The sequence below is a fragment of the Siphateles boraxobius genome, unplaced genomic scaffold (genome assembly GCF_051911475.1).
Source record: "Siphateles boraxobius isolate OS27281-9 unplaced genomic scaffold, OSU_SipBor_1 3, whole genome shotgun sequence".
Lineage (NCBI taxonomy): Eukaryota > Metazoa > Chordata > Actinopteri > Cypriniformes > Leuciscidae > Siphateles > Siphateles boraxobius.
The window spans coordinates 3,733,786-3,748,066 of NW_027508919.1; the positions used below are offsets into that span (position 1 = coordinate 3,733,786).

Below are 14,281 nucleotides of genomic sequence, written 5' to 3' on the forward strand. Positions count from 1 at the left end.
CTCCCAGTGCAGTAACCATGACAACAGGATGGCTGGGAGACACTGCGCTCTCTCAAAAGGCTTCGGCTGGTGCTTTCTTCCTTCCAAAATAGAGCCCAGAAGCTTTTCAAGAGCACCTCGTTCTCCATATAAAACAGAAGGGGTCTCTCTCTCTTTCTCTAGCATTTAAAAAACACCCAGGCCACGCATATAACCTGAGAACACGTTGCATTTCCATGCATACTATAGAAAATAACTACCGGCACATCAAATGAATGCAACTTAACATGCAATGCATTTAAATGTGCATCAAAGAGCAAAAGCATTGACATGAGCATAAAATGCAAATCCGTTTGTGATGCACGCGATAACCCAATTATGAGCGTCCAGGTTGGATAAATAAGATATAATACACTCACCGCTAAAAATGCAACACAAATCCGTACAGCAAATGAAGCAATTGTGTGGCAGCGCGCGCACGTCTTGTCTGCCTATGTCATCCGAGCGGATCTATATGCTGATTTTAAGGAGGAAGAACTGCAAAAGGCTTGTTAGAACCGAGTCTGACACCTGCCGTTTCCACAGCGCACCGCTACCGACAGACCGACCGGCTGCGCGTGAGAGCTCGGCTGTGTGTGTGTGTGTGTGTGTGTGAGCGCGCGAGCTGCGGCTGTCTCGTGCCCCCGCGACGCGCTGTACGAGCAGCAGTTCAGACTGTTGCTCACAGACTTTACACATCAATAATACATTATACAGCACAATCCACGAGCACTGGGGATTTAAAGAGAATATTCAGACTCATTCGTCTTATATAAGCCGTCATGTCAATTCAAAATCAATATGAAAAGAAAAAAGGAGACATTTGCATACATAAGGTTGGTTTCACTTCTCTAAAATTTAGGGCATTTGTTTGATCAGTTGATCTTACGTTTTCACTGTCAGGGATTAAAAGTCCCAAATCAATGTATTTGTACTCTTTATTGGAAGACTTTGGTTTTATATAATAATACATTTAAAAAAAACTCCTACTCCCCTCCTTTTCTTTTCTTTCCTGTATTTCTTTTTTATTTCTTCTTTGTCTTAACTCACTTATTGTTGTGTATAATGTTTTGGGTCATTTGACTGTAATCTCAGTCTTTGTTTGCTAATCTCTGTTATGACTGCCTTACTGTTATTGTTCAAAAAGTACATGAATAAAAGAAAAAACATGTTTTCACTCTCCATTGAGAGATATTAAAATGCTTAAATTAAAATGAAATCTATTAAAATATAGATCAGGAATTTTATGATTAAGAATAAATTTGAATTTGTTGAATTTGTTTTAATATCATCTGAAAGTCTCAGAAAATTCTGAGAAATATGTAAATAACTTCCCTAGTACTGTATTTCCCCAGTGTTGAATCCCATCATTACATCATTTATGTAAAAATCAAATGTAAAAAAAGCATCTGGCATTATATCACTGAGTCTCAATACAACAATTCATAATAAAATACTTTAACTAAAAATACAGTAGTTCATTTAAAATCCTGAATGTTCTTTAAATAAAATGTCTTTATTTTTAGTCAGGCAATATTTCAGGCATACCTTTGAATTGGGACCTAATTAAAGAAGTTTGGAAAAAACAACCAAAAAAACTACTGTGTAAGAAAAAAATCAGTTAAATGAAAAGATAGGAAGGGGAAATTTTCCTTGCCAGGACATTTTCCTTTAACCGTAACACTCTAAATACCTAAAACCTCTTTTTTTCACAAAATATGGGATCCATTTGGAAATGATTTGGACCCCTGTGTCGCAGACATTATGTAGATTATAAACATCATATTTTGATTTTAATACTTTGTATATCCATCATGTGAACTAATATGTTGAAATGGAAGTTTGCACTTTCTCAGCGAGATGTCCCTTTTTTGTATATATTGTTCATTTATTTTCTCAACAAATGGACATTGTTTTTGAACTCTAACTAGTCAAAAATTCTCACTTCCTGGTCAAATATACCTCCATTACATGGTTGATTATTGCCTGAATGTATGCCATGGTTTTATTCCATCCTGTTCACCTGTTTACGCAACATCTTTCACAAATATATGATGATTGTGGGATATTCATAAAAAGTTTTGAATACTGTATATAATTGGAATTTACTGACTCAAACCCTTACAGTAACTGAGATACAGTCCTATATAGATGTGGCATTACAGTCCTATGACATTTGCATATAATGTTGTACTTTCACTTCTCCAAAAATCAAGACATTTTGCATATAATGGTGTTTTAAAACCCTATTGCAGTGTGTAGAAAACAGCTGATATTCTATCTGTGACAATAAAAGGAGGCAACATTGATGGTCTGCACTTGAAGAGTGTTAATGGATCTATACATTGTATTATTTGAACTTTAATGCCCTTAATAAAGCACTAAGGTATGTGAGGCCATGCTATACCGTGAAAAAGTGATGGTTAAAGTGTGTTAGGCATAATTATCTATATATTCTTATGATAACAATAAGCCTGTATATATATATATATATATACTGTAATAACATGATTATGAGACAATGGCTATTTAGGATGACATGTCTGTGTGCAATTTTTAAGACAGAAGATAAGCAATAGTGCTCGAAACATCACTAACTCAAAATCTGGAGACTGTGAGCTGTCAGATTTTAATAAAGCCATATGAGATTTTCTGAATGGGCGGGTCTCTTCTGTTTGTGTTTCATTTGCATTTTGCACCAGATAATAAAAATGAGCTGATGAACACCCACACTGTCATCCTGATGTTCATCCAAGGAGAAACTGGAAAGGAACCCGGTATTAGAGAGAAAGACTAGAGAAAAAAATAAAAACATACCATTCACCTGCGGTAATGATACTTCAGGGAGCTGAGGGTGGGTTTATGGGCTCTGCTTGTGTAGTTGAGCGAGAGAAAATTGTGGCCTGGGATCATGAAGACCACAACAGCAGACCCCCAGACACTGTCAATCTTAATCACTTATTCATTAGACTTCCACCCTCTTCCTCCTCCATCCCTTCATCCCATGGGATCCGGTGGTGGCAGGTTGGGGGTGGGTGGGACATCCCGGCTCGACAAGAGGATTCCTGATGGAGTGTCTGTTGGGAATGTTGCAGTAAATGGGGGGATGAGAGGAGACACAAACCGAGGTGTTTTTGAGTGAGAATGGAAGAAAGGTGTGATAGCGCTTAAACAGATGGAAGTTATTGTACCGTGGATGGATGGATGGATGGATGGGTGGATGGGTGGGTGGGTGGATGGATGGATGGATGGATGGATGGATGGATGGATGGATGGATGGATGGATGGATGGATGGATGGATGGATGGATGGATGGATGGATGGATGGATGATGGATGGATAGATAGATAGATAGATAGATAGATAAGGGTTTTGTAGTGATGCCACAGAGGAACCATTTTTGCTTCCCCAAATAACCTTACAGTGATCAGTTCTTAAAAGAACCATGTTTTCTTAGTGTGAAGAACAACAACAACAAAAATTCCACTATAAATAACCTTTTGTGCAACGGAAAGGTTCCAAGGATGTTAAAGGTCCTTCATGGAACCATAGATGCCAATAACGAACCTTTCTTTTTAAAGGACAATTCAGGCCAAAAAACAACCTAGGGCTAAATAACACATGAGTACCGAGTCGACCGTTCTCTGGGATGCGTTTTCATGATAATCGAATGTACCGTGTTTTAATGTTAGTTTTAGTTTATCCACAGATTAGCTTATAACGCCAGTGTATGGGGCATAGAATAAGTAGAAATAAAAATCGGTAGGTAATACCACTAACAAGGCTCAAAATGGGGTGGTGATGGCGCAGTGGATAAGACACATGCCTTTGGTGTGAGAGACCTGGGTTCGAATCCACTGTGCGACACCAATGTGTCCCTGAGCAAGACACTTAACAAAGTTAAGTACATTAACAAAGTTCTCAATGCTTCGGTTTGCAGGTAGGGACCCTCATTATGCTACCGTGTTAGTGTGGGGCTATTTTGAGCCTTGTTAGTGGTATTAACTAGCGATTTTTATTTCTACTTATTCTATGCCCCATACACTAGCATTATAAGCTAATCTGTGGTTAAACTAAAACTAACATTAAAACACGGTACATTCGATTATCATGAAAACGCATCACAGAGAACGGTCGACTCGGTACCCATGTGTTATTTAGCCCTAGGTTCTTTTTTGGCCGGAATTGTCCTTTAAAAAGAAAGGTTCTTTATTGGCATCCATGGTTCCATGAAGAACCTTTAACATCCTTGGAATGAGACTGTGAAATGATGAGTTAGAGATGAATTTAACCATCATGTAATTTCAAACTGAAATTTAGAAAAATATCTTTAGCTATAAAACAGCTTTGCATAAAGCATGGACTGAAATTTTAAATTGTTGTTGACTAACAAGATTCTCCTCCGCTCTGAAATCTCATACATGTCGGAAGCTAATATCGCATTAGCTCTTGTTTGTGAGGTAAAGAAAAATTTCATACCAGTTTAAGAATATAAAAACTCGAGAATGAAATTTGAGACCTGCAGCAGATGGGAAGGTTTTCTGTGAAAAATCCTATGGCTTCAGATGACTTGGAAAAGAGCAAAAAAGTTGGACCACTTTATGGTGTTTTTATTTGGTGTTTTTTGTCATTTTGCACTATACATTTTATATAATCTTTATGTAATTCCAATAATTGTAAATTATTATATAAATATGGTAAAACTTTACGATATGGACTCTTTTTTAAAGGTTAGTTAATGCATTAGCTAAAAGAACGATAAATTAGCCTTTTTTACAGTTTTTATTCATCTTTGTTACTAAAAATACAATTGTTTATTGTTCATGTTACTGTAGTTCACAGTGCATTAATACACAGATACAACTTTTGATTTAAAAAAAGTTTTAGTTATCGTTAAAATTTACATTATTAATAAATAATAAATGCTGTAAAAGGATTGTTCATTGTTAGTTCATGCTAACTAACACAAATATTAGGAAATTAAACCTTGCTGTAAAGTGTTACCATAAATAGTAAATCATTTTCATTTTTTGATGAACTATTCTCTCAAGAAAATGTAGATATGGTGGTTCACTGATGGATGGATGATGAATGGAGAGCGTGATGGAAAGAAAATATTGATTGATGGACAGAGGGAGAAAATAGAGTATGACGGAGATGGAGACGTGGGAAGAGGAGGGAGAGACTGGCCTCAGGGATCCTTAGCAAGCGGAGACAGTAAGAGCCAGGGGACAGAATGGACTGAATCTGATTGGTCATTTGTGGGTCTTCAGTCCAGGGAGGAGAATGAAAGAGATGCAGCCGGTTTCCCAGAGGCCCTTTTTGAACCCTGGTCCGCTGTTCCCAATGGGCTGTTTTCTCACCACACAGTACACACTGGCTGGAGGCCAGCAGGACTGTCCAAACAGAATCATGCACATACAGAAAGAGCCTGCGAGATAGTGGGGTGAATGTAAAGATGTCTGGGGTGTTCAGAGAACTGGTTAGTCTAGATTGGGGAAAGGGGGGAGGAGCTGTAGTGCAGGCACAAGGCATTGTGGGTAAACTCGGGGGACGGCCAGGTAAGGAAGGCGGTTAAAAGAAGCTGAGTCAGCGGGAGAAAGGGAAAGAGGGGGTTCAACATGGATAGAATGATGAATGTAGTCACAGTATGTGGCACTACGGAGTTAGAATGAATAGAGAGGGTGTTAGAAATCTGTCATCGTTTACTCACCTTCATGATGTTCTGTATGGCTTTCTTTCTTCTGTGAAACATAAAAGGAGCGTTAATAAGAGGTGCGTTTATTTGATGAAAATGAAAAAAAAACTAATATTGTTACAATTTAAAATAACCGTTTTCTATTTGAATTTTTAAAAACGTAATTTAGCCTTCTCCTGTGACGGTAAGGCTGAATTTTTAGCATCATTACTCCAGTCTTCAGTGTCACATGATCCTTCAAATATCATAATCCTAATATTTTTAGTTTTCTATACATTTTATTCAGGATACTTTGATAAATAGAAAGTTCAAAAGAACAGTGTTTAATTAAAATAGAAATCTTTGTAACATTATAAATGTAAATATATATATATTCCAAGTCTTCCAAAGGCATATCTTTTCTGTGAGGAACTGTCTGATATCAAAGTATGCACAGAAAATCCACTCTGTTGAAGCTGTAAAATCAAATTTTGTGTATATTCAAACATTAGCGCATATTCAAAAGGTCAATGGTTCTAGAGCTAAAGCCTATCGATTTTCAGTGAATAATTGATTAAATCTGACATGATTTAAGGTGCATACATCATGATCTAAGGTCACATTTACTGTTGCTCAGCGAAATCCAGTCATTTCAATGCGAATAGGTAGAATGAAAAATTGTGCCTAATTTTGTTAGGGGTTCAAGTTTGGTAAACTTTGACACACAAGTCTGCATGGCCGGCCAATAGCATGCCTCTTGGTTAGGCAGTGACCTCTGCAGGCGTGGAGATTCGAACTTAGTAACAAAGCAAAATGGACACAATTGACGAGGCGATCATTCTGGCGGTGTCTACTTGTATAACACTAGTGTCAGATACACTTCCATATTATAAAAAGATCCATAAAAAAGGCTGAATAGCTTTGGATGTTTATTTTGTCATCATTATTCCTGTATCATTCATCGTACTTTGTCACATGCAATCCCACTGTCTTTCGCCTGCAAAATTTCGGTGAGAAACTTTAAATGCGAACACACAATTTTTTTTTGAGAAGCTGAAGGTGAACGGTTGCTGGGGTGCGCTGGCATTTTGGCTGGTTTATGAAGGAAAGGTTTTGGTTCAGCTGTGCAGTGTCAGCCCAGTGAACAGGAACAAGTCATCCCTTGACATTTGAAAAGCCTGACAAGACCATAATATCTACAGTACCGCTAAGAATGTGTGTGCACATCTGAGCTTTATAGTCTAATGTAAGATCTCCAGCTAAATAAACCCATTAAAGACCTTTTCAGACCTGTAGATCATTTGCTTGGTTCCGAAACATGGACTTTATTTGTTACAATGTTGCATTTTCATCTTGGTTCGGTTCGCTTTCACAAGGCAACATTTCAAAGCGTACCAAACTGTGTTTATGCAAGTCGCATGAGTAAAACTGTCCTCTTATTGGTCAGAGTTCACCTATTTATGTTCCTCTGCGTCATTCATCAAGATGGATTGACAAGTCGGCTCCGCGGGCGTATTGTGGCTTTATCTGTAGCTGTCGTGACAACTCTTTGGTTCTCAACCACAAAAACTCACAGAATCAGAGACTGCTGCTTTTTATATAACATATTTTCTGTTATGAATTACGATACCGCTTGGTTCGTTGATCCATTGGGTCAGATTGCTTTCTCACCTCAACCAAACCACTCCAGAGTTTGTTTTCAAATGGTCTGAGACCACCTTGTTCAGGGGATTTTGGAGCGATTGTTTTGGTGCGGATCCAAGCGCAATTGCCGTGTTCATATATGAATCAAATATACTGAAACAAATGCTCCAAACAAGCCAGGTGTGAAAACGGCCTACATTTTTTATGTGAACAGGAGAAAACGTGAGTGGTGCTTATACCTGTGCAAAAGTCGCAGCTGCAATGCTGTTTAATCATCTGCTTTGAAAAGTAACAGTCAAATCAAGTCACCTATATTTATTTAGCATGTTATAGCTTAAATGTACAGGCTGTAACTAAATTGATGTAGCATTTTATACAATGCAGATACAGTAATAAACAAGTACCAATCAATGATGTAAACCTTATCAAATATGAGACACATTCAAATTCTGCTTTAAAGCAGCTCTGAAATGATGTAAACCTTATCATCATAAACTTAGATGGTGTCATTAGTCAGCTCAGTGTTCATTCAGTTCAGTTCAATAAATGTGTAAAATCATCAATTATTAAATGAGTTCAATTCAACTAATAAGCTATGCAATATGTCGGGACAATAGTGTCATCATCCAGGTCAGTTCAGTTCAAGTTTTTTTCTCACCAAATAGTTTTAGTGTAGTGATAATATGACTGAATATTAAATGCCTTTTAACCCAAGCAAGCCAAAGGAACCCAAAAGCCATCAGGTGATAGAAACGAAAGAAGAAGAAAAGCTTGGGAAAACCAGGCTAAACTGGCTACAGGCTACACCACAAGTCAGATTTGTTGTTTGGACACCCAACAAGCCACATGATTTGAGGTATCATATATCTGAAAAACCTCTAACCCTAAAAGAATGAGCAATATTTAATAGAGCCGTAGCAAGCACTATTAAGTATGATAAATCTGCTCTGCTTTCCATTTCGTCTGAAAGGTATTTAAGGCATTATTTCAGTAAACACTTTTAATGAGTTTTGGATGAGAAATGTAGCATTTGAAAGGTTTAAACACCTCCTTGATCTGCTGCAAATAACTGCCAGGACGTCTGATGACAGAAATGTCATACGTAAATGTCAGAGTGCTTAGCAGTAACAGAACGAAGCGACCAAACAAAGGGCCAGAGCGTTTATCTCGCCACCGCTGCTGCAGTCTCTACACTTACATTAGGCAAATATAATAACATCTGATCACTCACTGGTCTGCTTTGTTCCATGTGATTTCCTTGTGTGTAAGAGTGTGTTCAGGACTGCACAAATGCTTTTGTGCACGTGTGCATCACCCTGCCTGCTGACAGTGCTGAAAAAGAAGAAAGATACAGCATCTACTGTACCTTCATGGCTTTGTGTCTGTGTGGATGTCTGCTTCTTCTGTGTTTCATGAATTGAGCCACCCTTTATTTGCACAGCCGGTTTGTCTGATTCAGATACCTGTAAAATGTAGAAATCTTATGAACAACTGCTGCTATGATCAATAGAAAATATACACTACCACACCATTCAAAAGTTAGTTTTTTTCTTTAAAGAAATTAATACTTAATACTGCAAAAAATTTATCAAAAGTGTCAGTAAAAACATTTAAAATGTTACAAATATATACAATATAATTGCTGTATGTGTAGTTTTTTAGGTATTTTATTATCTAAAATCAATATTTTTATTCATAAATATGTCCTCAATTGTCTACAAATACCTCTGCCAATTATCTGACTTATCCTCGTAAACGAAGAATTTATTATCTTTATATACATGTGACGGGTAGGTCCACGGAGGCTTCCATGTCGTTCCGCCATCTTTATAAACTATAACACCAGAGAAGATCAAAAAGTACTAGGCCAACGCGTTTCCACAACGCGTTTTCGTTCAGAGCCAGCGTGACATAACTGAAAGCAGCAGAAACGGAGGAGCACAGCAGTGAAAGGCACTTGTCACTGCCCCGGCAAGTTTAAAAGGCTGCATTGCACTGTTATTTTTAATGCATATTGCCGAGGCACTGGAGAAGAAATCCTCGTCGCCAAAAAAGTCCAAAATTTAACGTAAAAGGAAACGTGACCGGAGATTACAAAAAACAAGAGTCAATATCGGGATAGCTTTTTCCAGGTGGAAAGAACTAATGCAGGAGAAAGATTTCAAAAGAGACGCTGAAGTTGCCTGCTTTCTCCTCGACAGGTAGGCTAAGTCAATATTACAGTCTAAATGACAAGCTTTTTTCATTGCTTGTTTGTGTACTTTATTATATAGACAGTAGATAATTTATAGTTAAAAGTTAAACAGGCTCTTTGATGAATAGCATTTATTGAATAAAGTTGAAATGGCGCCAAAAAAAAAGTTTGTAAGTTTACTTTTTATGTAATCTAGAAATTCGATAAGAATATGTTTTAATAGAGCATATGATTGTTCTTGCATTGTTTGTCATAGCTTTTTGGTACATAACGGCTACCGTAGATGCAACACGCATTTGAAAAAGCGAGGCGCTGGAGAGCACAATTCGTTTGAATGCAAAATACAATTTCACCGCTAGATGGGAGAAATTCCTACACAATGTCCCTTTAAAGAATCTTGAAAAATTGTATCACAGTAAATAGTAAGCAGCACAAGTGTTTACAACATTGATAATAGTAGTAAATCACTAAATGTAAAGCACTAAATCAGCATATTGGAATGATTTCTGGAGGATCATTTGATACTGAAGACTGGAGTAATGATGCTGAAAATTCAGCTTTGTATCACTGGAATAAATTGCATTTTAAAATATATTATTCACATAGAAAACAGTTATTTTAAATTATAATAATGTCACAATGTGTCAATTTTGACTGTGTTTTTGATCAAACAAATGCATCCTTTGCAAGTGAGACTTCTTTCAAAAACATTTTCACAAATCTTAACATAACAGTAATAGCACAATGGTAATTGCGGCAAGCATTTATGAATAAGGTGCATTTTATAATGAGCCTAATTTACATAGAAAGGCCTAATTTACAGTACAAAGCATCTATATTTTAGCCCATTTAGTGCTTAGTTAAACTATTACATTTAGTTAGTTTGCGGTAAAATATGTGCAAAATTGGTGCAACTGTTCAAGATCTCTGCCGCAGACATGCTTACACAAATGGCCATGTGTGCAGGTGAGAGAGAAAACAAAAGAGAGAGAATGCATGCTACTGTAGAACGTTGGTTTGCACATTGTGACATTTACACAGTATTGCAACATGCTGTCATGCTGTCACAAAACACTGAGCGCAGTGCATAAAGATGTCAGATACTACCTGTCATGTGGAAAATTGACAGGAACAACAAAACACCCGACTGGGATCAGAAATAAAAATAATGTTCCCTCGACTCCCAGTGCCGACCAGACAGCGGGACGCAATTATGGCTGTCCAATAATGAGCTAGTCAGCACGGGTTAGCATCAAGAGAGACAAGAAGCAGATCTGACATGCAGACTTATCTATTTAATTACCACACACTCCTGTGTGTGTGTGTGTGTGTGTGTGTGTGTGTGTGTGTGTGTGTGTGTGTGTGTGTGTGTGTGTGTGTGTGTGTGTGTGTGTGTGTGTGTGTGTGTGTGTGTGAGAGAGAGAAAGATGGTTGAGGGTTTATTTGGTTATTAACACATCCATCATCACTCACACACACACAACACACACACACACACACACACATTACTGACTGGGATGAATTGATATCATAGTGCTTAGCCCAGGTTATGAGATAATGCAATTAGCAGCTCTTGCTAAGGCAATTACTCAAGTCATGTCTAGAGAGCAGCGGGTGGACTTGAGTAACAGGATCGTGCAAAATTCACAATTCAGTAACTGCAGCATTTTAATTCATGAGTTGGATTTGAATTGTAATAGAACTGGCCACACCCCATAGGTTGAATTAGAATTTAAATTGTAATGACGGAAAGCAATTTATTAAACAGCCATGCAAAGAAAACACCGATAAAGCATTCTGGGAAATGAAGTATTCTTCTACCGTGATCCACAAAAGTTAATATATAAATAAATAATATATTAATATCTCTCTCTGTGTCGATAGAACCTTCAAACATCAAAGCGTTTTGAAATTTTGAACTTTTAAATTTAAAGTTTGAAAAATTAGCTTTTCTAGTGAAAGTTTCTAGTAAGTTTCTAAATTGATCAAAAGCGACAGTAAAGACTACTATTCTATGTATTTCAAATATATCCTGTTCTTCTGAACTTTCAGTTCAGAATCCTGAATCCTGTCCATGAATACATCAAAGAATCCTGAAAATAATATATCACAGCTCCAACAAATTATTAAGCAGCAAACCCGTTTTCAACATTGATACTAAAAAATATTTCCTGAGCAGCAAATCAGCATATAAAATGTAATAATATTTCACAATATGACTGTTTTACTGTTTTTTTGATCAAATAATTGCAGCCTTGGTGAGCACAACACCACAGAACCCAAAGTTTTAAAAGCTTTTTTATATACAATAACTGCAATAATTAGCCAGGATAACTAAGTCAATAATAATGACAATACCATTATGTTGAAACCAAAATCACGTGATTCACAAAGTTCTACACATCCCTGCTTGTGTGTTCAGTGAATATTTTAGTTTATTGATTAAGCAGCTACTGAGCACGTACAGAATTCAGCAGACGATCCTCTAAAATCAGAGCAGAAAATATGAAAAAGGTGTGCAGATTCCTTCGGGGCCTGCTTATCACTCAGAGAGAAAACTCTTAGAGGACACAGACCGGAACAAAGAAGACATGAACTGTGGTTCCAGGGAAACTGCAGACTAATACAAACATGCACAGAAAGAAACAGAGGGAGGGAGGGAGGGAGGGGGAGCAAACAGAAAGAAAGACAGAGGGAGAGATTAACTGGTGAATCGTGACCTTGCCAGCTGGTGGTTGAAGGAGCTACTCACACACACTCGCACATGTCCGGATATAGCTCTCTGGAGTGAACGGGCTGTCAGGTTGGCACTATGATGCAGTGGAGGAGGGGTGTATATACGTTTTAGAGTTCATACTAATCCCTAAAACATCCCCTCCAACAAAAACATTCCACATGCTTACCCAAAATCCCACAGGCTGGGTGTACGCCGTCCACAACTGGCCTATCATGGACATCTGATCTCTGACCTCCATATACGCTCAGTGCAGACTTACCAGCAGATCTCACACTCCATCAACAAATCTGCTTCAAACATTTGCTTGGTCTTCCTCCAGAATGCCATGATGCACACTGTAAAAATGTTTTCATCATTACAACAACAACAACATCTGATTTTATCCATATAATTTGTCGCAATCATTTGTTATTTGGATTCAATATTATAAGATTGAACTTGAGTTTCAACTTGATTTTTTTTTTTTTCGCCTGATATATTTTTTACTATTTATTTATTTAAAATAGCCAGATCAAGAGCAACGTTACATAACGCTGCAAGTTGCAACCAGTATAGAGTAAAAAAGTAATGAATTACTAGCTACTAATTACATCCTCAACCGTGTAATTTACTGTACTAATTACTCTCTCTAAAAAGTATTGTATTTCTTATTACTAATTACTTTCTAAATAACAACATTGAACAGTTGAACAATACAAGGATAGACAATACAAGGACACTGACCAAAGCATTTAAAGGGAGGTTACATTAAAAACATACATTTTAACATTAGACGTTACATTTTGATATTAAATCCAATATTGTTTAAGAATGGTTCTATAGTCTATACAGTATTTAATGTAATTACATCAGAAGTAACTGTAATTAAATTACAGAAAAATTAAGAGTAAACCCTTACTGTACTTTTTAAGTGAAAAGTAATTAAATTACAGTAACAACACTGGTTGCAAATTTGACATCACTTTGAGTTTACCTAAAACTTTATGGCATAAATTTAACAATGTAATTTGTTTAAAGCTGCAGTCCGTAGTTTTTCCTCTTTGTCGCCATCTCTGTTCGAAATCTTCAATTGCAGTTATTCGCAGAATTATCAACTTTACGTCGGCACAGCGCGGATGAATCCAATATTTTGAGGAGAATGTGCGGCGGTCAGTCGCCGCGACGATGTGGATACTGGCATTCAGAATCACAGATTCTACTTTTTAGAAGTATGACCAGCATAAGAATTTTCACTGGAAAATGTCATTTGAACAAAGTAACATCCAATTTTGTTCTGACCAAGTAAGGGAAAAAAGCATTGCCATAAATCGCGCTGATTAAATCTAACGATCGCTTATCATAACACGTCAAACCGTGCAAGTTATACTTTGTTCTCAAATTGTTAATGTTGAACATCAGCATTGCGTGACTACATTTAATGCCCTTCCGATATTTATCCTTGTTTTCGCATGGGTCCGGTTGCAGTCTCTTTTTTTCTGTAGCCACTCCGAAGTCCCAAGTCTTTTGCATTTTACAAAACAAGTTGTCACTCACTGGTGATTGTAGTTCGAACCTTTCTGGATCCGCCATCAATTAATAAGTTTAATTATATCAAGTGCTGTGAGAAAAGGCTATAAATCTCCACCTCCAACATCCTCACACGCAACATAGCCACTAGCCGAGACTCCTTCTTTATGTGTACAGAATGGATGTGACGTAATGACGCAAAGACATGCTGGAATTTCCCGCGGAAATCCACCAGCTTACCGTTTTGAATCGAGCTAAGGCAAGCAGATAGTTTTGAACACTGGCTGGTTATACTTGCTCAAAAAATTATTTTGGATATTTTTTAACCCAAAAAAGTTACGGACTGCAGCTTTAATGTTATTAATATTTAATTATTAACAAATATATATGTACAACTTTATTTATACATTTTAAAATGTATATATTTTTAACATAATATATTATTTCATTATCCTAATTTAAATTAACTTAAGTATAACAAAGACAAAATTATGTTATTATACGG

General features: G+C 37.0%; 1 protein-coding gene across 2 annotated transcripts in view; it reads right to left on the bottom strand.

Moving 5' to 3' along the window:
- Positions 1–14,281, bottom strand: part of psd2 (pleckstrin and Sec7 domain containing 2) — a 78,534-nt gene that overhangs the window by 44,796 nt on the left and 19,457 nt on the right. Inside the window, exons 3-6 of one of the 2 annotated variants that reach the window (XM_077247425.1) lie at positions 12,437–12,605; positions 8,706–8,802; positions 5,732–5,762; positions 2,836–3,095 (exon numbers count right to left, since the gene is read on the bottom strand). The gene's annotated coding sequence lies outside the window, so the exon portion shown is untranslated. Of the gene's footprint in view, positions 1–398; positions 599–2,835; positions 3,096–5,731; positions 5,763–8,705; positions 8,803–12,436; positions 12,606–14,281 lie in introns of those variants that run through there. The other variant, XM_077247427.1, reaches the window with a different exon arrangement.